This window comes from Neofelis nebulosa, chromosome 1 (genome assembly GCF_028018385.1).
Source record: "Neofelis nebulosa isolate mNeoNeb1 chromosome 1, mNeoNeb1.pri, whole genome shotgun sequence".
In the NCBI taxonomy this organism is placed as follows: domain Eukaryota; kingdom Metazoa; phylum Chordata; class Mammalia; order Carnivora; family Felidae; genus Neofelis; species Neofelis nebulosa.
This window is the reverse complement of record NC_080782.1, coordinates 161506746-161514296: the sequence shown is the minus strand read 5'-3', so window position 1 is coordinate 161514296 and position 7551 is coordinate 161506746. Positions and strand designations below refer to the sequence as shown.

The 7551-nt window shown below is 53.7% G+C and overlaps 1 long non-coding RNA gene across 1 annotated transcript; it reads left to right on the top strand.

Moving 5' to 3' along the window:
- Positions 1-2431: 2431 nt before the first annotated feature.
- LOC131519120 (uncharacterized) lies at positions 2432-7229 on the top strand. The gene is made up of 3 exons (XR_009265474.1): positions 2432-2546; positions 4596-4763; positions 6452-7229. It is a non-coding gene; the product is annotated as an uncharacterized LOC131519120 (long non-coding RNA).
- The last annotated feature ends 322 nt before the right edge of the window (positions 7230-7551 follow it).

The window sequence follows — 7551 nt, the reverse complement described above, 5'->3', positions numbered from 1 at the left end:
GCCACGGGGGGAGCGGGCCGGGCACGCTCCGCTGGGGTCATCGCCTCCATCTGTGCCGTGGACTTAGTCCTGACCGAGCTCTGCATTGCCACCCGACCCCACAGACCTCCAGAAGTTTCCTGCAGCAGCACCACAAGAGCGAAATTTCATGGCTGCATGAAGGAGAGTGGACGACACCCTTTTTCAGATTTCCAAGTCCACGCCTCTTCCACAGTCTTTTCCAGAATCTGAAGAAATGAGAGGGCCATCTGTGTGAGCTGACATTCTCCCTCCTCTCACAAAAGGAGAGCAGCAGGTGTGTGGAACATGAGTGTCTCTTTGGGTTTTGATCTCACATGCTCCCATGACATTTTGTGGGACCACAAACAACTCTGTGGCATTGCCATGCATCTTGAGTGGCAGGCACTGAAAACCCACAGCTCCACTTCTTCTCCCGGGTATCTTTGACCCACTTAGCAGTTCCAAACTACTTGCATTTGCCATTTATGGCAGAGTCTAATTTCACATTGCTTAATGCTGGTGGTTTTTGATTGTCTTCTGTACATATTCTGGTCCGACCCCCACAGCTGGACCAAATCCCCAAGAATTGAAACCCCCAGAGTGGGAGACAAGGCTGAGGGTGCTGCTCTTTGCCAAGCCACTGAGGTGACTGAGTATGCCTGTCCCTGTCCTAGGTTGAGGAATAGCATGGCAACTTCATTAGGCCCGGACCTTCGCTTCTCCCATCTGGTCGGCTCCAGCCTCGGCGCACTGCCCGGTGAACCTGCTGGGCTCGCCCCACGTCAGCTCGGCTCACACCCAGAGGCTACGTGCTGTGTCCGTTCCTGCCCCTGTCCTGCCACACCCTCCCATTGCAACAGGGGTTTTAAAAAATATAAGCCATTTAACCTAAAGGCACTGCCAGTGGCCACAGGAGGGACCCTGGCAGCAGCCACACGCATGGTGACACAGGAGAGAACACTTGTGCCCACACTCGTGCCAAGGAATAAATACGTGAGCACCTCCTCTTCCAGGAGGACCTCCACCAGCAGGTAGTGGGGGCGGGAAAGAGAAAGCCGCCACTGTTGGACACTAAACCAGAGGGGATAGTGTGAGCACATGGCAGCATAGCCAACCCTGAGTCGTCTGGCCAGACAGACTCCCGTGTGTGGGAGAAATGTTTTCACCTTGCTGAGGGAGCCCACGCAGCAAGTGTCCTGCGCGGTCCGGCACCAACCATACTCGGGAGGCTGGTGGGCATTCCAGCTCCTGGGTACCGGCTGGCTTGCAGCCCTAATGTCGCCTCCTCCGTGCTGCTCATCCACATCTTCCGAATTACTTAAAGTCAGCAAACTCTTTCTCTTGCATGGGACAGTCTGTGTGGACATGCAGACCAACCGCTAGGGCACAGCCTGAGAACGGCCCTCTGTAGAGAAGTGTGCACGCCAGAGAGCATTGGGCTGTTCCCAGAGACATGCAACAGAATCCGTGGAGGGAACAGAGGAGCAGAAGTAGCTGGCTGGAGACCCAGATAGTGCCCCGTGTGACAGGGAACCCAGAGGGGACTGCGCTGGAACATCAGAGTGGAGGCTGCCTGCTGGAGGGCAGGATGATGCCCCAAAGGTTTTGTGGGAAGGACTGTGTCCCCAGCTGGTCTAACCCAGTGACTGGTGTCCTATAAGAAGAGGGACATTTGAACAGAGACAGTGGGACCTACAAAGGGAAGAAGGCAAGCAGCAGAGAGGGGATGATGGGACACCACGGCCCACCGTCAGCCCCGGGGAGGCTGAAAGAGGCAGGAAGAACTCTCCCCTAGAGCTTGCAGAGGGATAGCTGGCCAGGGACGCCTCCATCTGGCACCCTGGCTGCCCTCTAGCCCTGGGAGGAACTAGATTTCTGTTGTTCTACGCCGCCTGGTTTGTGGTGCCTTGCTTCCATGGTCCGGGGACACTGACACAGGCTTCTTGTGCCCACTCAGGAATGAGGACTGGCTCTGGTGTGGCTGCAGGGCTTCGTGAGACACTGTGTAGCACGACCAGGGACAGCCCTTGGGCCAGACACCTGCAGGCCCAGCTGGAGAAGCCCCGCCCACCCCATGTGGGTCTGAGGCTGTGGGACCTGGCACCTGTGCTGCCCTGGGTGGGGCGGGGCTTCGGGCGGGGCGGGCTTTCCTGGTGAGGAGAGGGCCTCGGCCGGGGCGGGGCTTGGGAAGGGGGTGGGGCTTGGCCTGGCGTGGGCGGGGCTTCGCGGGGCGGAGCGAGGCCCAGTAGGGGCCGGGCTTAGGGCTGAGCGGGACCTGTGATGGGGGAGGGACAGTGGCGGGGTCTTTAGAGTCGCGTGGCTTGGGACGGGGCTTCGGGTGAACGTGGCAGGGCTCGGATGGGGTCTGGGCCTCGAGCAGAGGCGGGGCCAGGGTGGGGTGGGGCGGGGCCGGATCCCGGCTGGGGGCGGGGCCGGGGTCAGGAGACTGGGGGACCCCAGGTCCCGGGGCCGGTGGGCCGGGCCTCCTTGGGGCCGCTCCGCGCGCCAGCCCCCGAAGACCAGAGCCCGCGGCAGCCGACCCGCAGGTGAGCGCAGGCGGGCGGACGGTGAGCGCGGTCGGCGCGCTGGTTCACCGGGTCCCCCCAGCTTGGCCAGGACGCCCCTATGCTTCTGCCGCCTTCCCCCCCTACCACCCCAGGCAGGCGGTTTAGGAAAAGTTAGACCCAGTGACAGAGCCCAAAGTTGTGCGTTTCTGCGGGTCGAAGTGTGTGCGCGGGGAGGTAGGTACATGGGCGGTGGCGGACAAATGAGCAGGGAGACGAACGTGAGTAGAAGGTCAGAGGTGGACAGAGGACGGTGCGCGCCCGCGGATGGACAGGGATGGGTGACAGGTGGACGGCAGACGGCGGCCTGCGAGCACGCGGCCTGCGTACCTACGCCCAGCCGCTGACCTCTGGGCCCCTGCGCACCATTCACCGCGCGCACAGCACGCTCGCGGCTGACCTGGGGCTGGCTTGGGCTCGGACAGCCAGCAACTGCGCCCAGGAACTCGCATTAGAGATTCTCACGTTCCTCGTTTTAGAGTGGGCCGTGTTGCGGCTGGTGGTCAGCGGCAGAGCCGGGGGGGGGGGGCGAGGCGTCTGGGAGGCCGGGTCCTGGACTGTAGTGGGGTGTAGCTGGGTCTCCGTCCATCCGCTCGGAGGCCTGAGGCCGCAGGGGTGGGGCGGGCAGGTGGGCGGGGCCGCAGGAGCAGGAGGCCGGCTTGCGCCTTCGGTGCAAAGTTGTGATTCCTGCTGTATATAGACTGTCCCTTGCGGCGTGAATTAAAAACCTCTTGGAATTAAAAATGAAAATTATTAAACACTGGTTAGAAGCGAACGCAGCATGTGGCTTCACCAGAGTGGGTGTGGGAGGCAGGAAACAAGCCCAGTGCTCGCTCAGCGCAGGCGGAGACTCCCACGGTTCTCTTCTAGTGAGAACACATGACTAATGGCATCTTACTTTATTATTGTATTTGTGGATTTAAAAAGGCACCTCTATTTCCCTCAATGGCTTAATGCTGAGAGCACTTTTGGAAATCCCTGGGAGTTCTCTAAATGAACTTCAGTGATCTCTGCTCTAGGCCCATGCCAGGCAAGGGATTTTCATTTTGTTCCACAAGGTTTGTGATAAAATGCGAGAGTTAAAAAGAAGAGGGAGGAGGAGGAAGGGGAGAGAGAAAAGCTATTACGAAATAGCAACACTCTGGACCATCATGTTTCCACCTCAGCTTCAGTGATGTTGGACATTTGCTCCTCCTTTAGCCAATGTGCTAGTGTAGGCTGCTGTGCAGGGTTCAGATACCTGCTGCTCGAATTCTGGTCCCTGGTCAGGGTTCAGGTTGGTCTAGAATTGAAGTCAGGGCTCTTGGCCCTCTCCAACACACGTCACGATCTCTTACCTGCCACAGAAACAGCCACCATCAGTCACGTGTGGGAGGGTGGAAACACCAGTTGGGTCTGGGTCTGTAGCCAGGTCTGAAGGGACAGTTGCTGATGAGGGAGAGGGGCCTCCTGCTCACAGCCTGGGGCTCCAAGACCATTGTCAGCAGGCCTGGTTGGGGGGGGGGGCCACCCCCACTCACCAGCCCTGCTGGGTCCAGGGACTCTAGTGGCATAATCTACCAGATGTGATGTGGACAGAGTGACACAGGGCAGATGAGTTAGAGGTTCCCTGAGAAACTGTTTTGCATCCTTACTGTCCTGCTGGGGATTAGGTGGGTTAGCATTCACGTTGTTGTTGCCGCCTGGACCATTGCAAATTGGAGAAAGGGAGAGAACACTGGGCTCTGCTTGGTTATGGGAGGTACCACCCCTCCCCCCAGCCCCACCTGACCTTGACCTGGTGCCCCAGCTCCACTGCCCAGCACAGCATCTCTCAGCACCAGCTGGAGTGGCCCCCGAAATGGGTCTGCTCTCCACTGGTTTCCAGTTTGGCTCCGTTGTGGTCTTCTTTTCCTGCGTCCCCAGCAGGACAGGTCTCAGCTCTTTGAGCCAACAGCCCCCGTGACACCCACACAGGCCCCCAGGTTCTGGGCTGCTCCACGGTGCAGGCTGGGACTGGCCTGCAGAGGGCATTTCCTTTCTCCACTGCAGATTCCTCATCAGCCAAAGGAGCTCGTTAGAGGGGACAGTTCGCTGCCGCTGTGGGGAGTCTTCTCTCCTGTAAGGACACCAAAGAGGAACGGAGCACACGCTGGAGGCAGGCAGTGTCGGCAGAGAGGAGTCTCACACCCACGCGGGGCAGCAGCGGCCAGGCAACAGGTGGGCCTGGGGGCTGCTACCCCTCTGAGGCCAGAGCCTCGGATTCCTGCAAGCAAGCTCTGGATGCAGGCCTGTGGGTTTTGAACGTTGGCAACGTTCTTTGCTTTTTGTTTTGTTTTTCCTTCTTAATCTTGGATAGGGCCAACCGTCAGTTTCCAGCCTTCATACTAAGAGACGTTTTCTGGATTTTTAAAACTAAGATTTTGTTTTATATGTTTATATGGAAATACAGAAAATACCAAAAAAGGGAGACAGTTATTAAGGGAGTCACTGCTTAATAAAACCGTATAAAGTAAGAAGGAAAACAGTCCCAAGGTCTCCTTCGAGTCTCTGGTCTGACAGAAGGATGGGGACCAAGGGAGAGAGCAGGGCCAACTTAGGCTGAAATGGTCCCAGAGGCCAGAGTGTGCAGGGCCGAGCGGGCGGAGGTCGGGTTAAAGTAGCAGAGATCTCTTGGGCGTTGGCCCTCAGGTGAGAGCCCAGGTTAGTCACGACCTTTGTCTCTGCAGCAGCCACACTGAGCTCTGCTTGACTCGTTCCATTTGTCCACGGAACATAATTACTAGTGTGACCTCACCCCGTCGAGGACAGACATCTCCCCAAGTAGCTGCTCCCCCATGGTTGGTGCTTACCGCCCTCTTTACCCTTTCCCTTTTGTTTCCTCCCATACATCCTATGTACATGTGTGCTTTTAGTCTTTTCTGGTTCTAAACTGCGTGAGCAGCATATGGTGTCATGTGTGTGCATGAGGGACGCTCGACTTCACTCATTTTCACAGGTGTTTCTTACTCTGTTGTGGGGTACGCCTCACTGTTTATTGGGACTCCTGACGCTGGACATTTGAACCGTGTTTGGTTGTCAGTGTAAACACTGGTGCTGAGCATGCTCCCCGGGACACACTGAGAAGTGGCATGGCTGGGCAGTAGCGTGTGGAGTCGCTTCACCTAAGAAAATAACGCCAAATTATCCTCAAAAGTGATGGCATCAATTTACACCCTACTTGCTGGTCCACAGACTTTCCAATACTTGCTCTCGTCAGACTTCGTAAGATTTGCACATCAAATGGGAATACACTGATTTCTGTCTGTGGCTGGCCTTCATTGGCGTTTCCCTGACAGTTAACGAGACTGAGAATCAAATCCCATGTGCATGTACTGGCAAACTTATGATACTGTCTCTGCCAAACCGTGAGCAGAGGAGATCCTTCCCTTTACTTAATTCTTCTTTACTTTTTGTAGACTCGTGTGAAGAAGTCTTATGTATTTTTTTCATTAGATTTATTCCTAGTAGTTCACATTTTTTGATCTCTTGCTAAATGGCATTTTGAAAACCTTTTTATTGTAGTATCACATACGTACATAAAGGGTGAAAATACCAGGAGTTCACAGCTTAATGAATTTTCACTGAACCTACACCCAGATCAGGAAGCACAACATTATCAACAGCCAGAGCCCCCCTCCTGTCCCCCCACCCCCCGTGTCCTCTTGCCCACAAGTAACCACAGGTGACCTGGGTTCATTTGCTCTCTTGGTACTTTATAATAATGGACTCATACAAGATGCAGTCATTTGTGTCAGCTGACTTTTGATCAAAGCAGCATGAAGGATTGGACCCAACTCTCGCCTGTGGCCACAGACCTTCCTGCCAAGTGTGACTCCATCACAGCTTTCCTTTCCTTTCTACCGCAGGGGCACCCAGCAGGTGCCACCGGGGCCATCACCCACACTGCTCCTGTGAGCGTCGCATAAGATGCCTCCTGATGGACATGCACCCTCACCTTTCTCGGGTACATTCTGGGACTGCAGTTGCTGGATCACAGCACTTGTACGCTTGACTTCATTAGAAAATGCCGATCAGTTTTCCAAAGAGAGTTTAACATTTCCTGCAGCAGGTATGACAATTCCCGCTGGACCACATTTTGGCCAACAGTTATTATCAATCCCTTGGTTTTGGGTGTGAAATGGTACCCTACTGTGGTTTAATTTGCATTTTCCTCATTGCTAAAGAAGTTGTGAACATTTCACATGCTTCTTAGCTGTTTGGATTTCTTCTTTAACACAGTTAAACATAGTTCAAGTCTTTTGACAATTTTAACAGAGTTCTTTTTGTTTTACCTATTGCTTTGGCATTGTTCTTTGCATATTCTGGATATGAGTTTTTTATTAGATCTACTGTTGGGGTGCCTGGGTGGCCTCGGTCGTTTAAGTGGCCAACTCTTAATTTCAGCTCAGGTCATGATCCCACGGTTCATGGTGTTGAGCCCTGTGTCGGGCTCTGCACTGGCAGCTGGCAGCGCAGAACCTGCTTAGGATTCTCTCTATCTCTCTTTCTCTCTCTGCCCCTACCCCCGTCAGAATAAATAAACTTAAAAAGAAAGATATATCTACTGTGAATATTTTCCCCAGTCTATAGATGTCTTTTAAACTTGCTTTTGCTGAGTGAGAGTTTTAAATTTTGATAAAGAAAGAGAGAAAGAAAACAAGAAAGAAAGAAAGAAAGAAAGAAAGAAAGAAAGAAAGAAAGAAAGAAAGAAAGAAAGAGAAAGAAAGAAAGAAAGAAAAAGAAAGAAAGAAAACGAAGGAAGGAAGGAAGGTATAAAGATTGGTAAGAAAGAAATGAAGCTTTCTTTGTTTGCAGATTACATGATTGCCTATGTAGCAAATCTGAAATAGTTGCCAAAAAATTCTGGATTTAATAAGCAATTATAACAAGATTACAGGATACAAGGTCAGTATACAAAAGTCAATCACTTACCTCTATACCAGCAATGAACAAGTGGAGTTTGAAA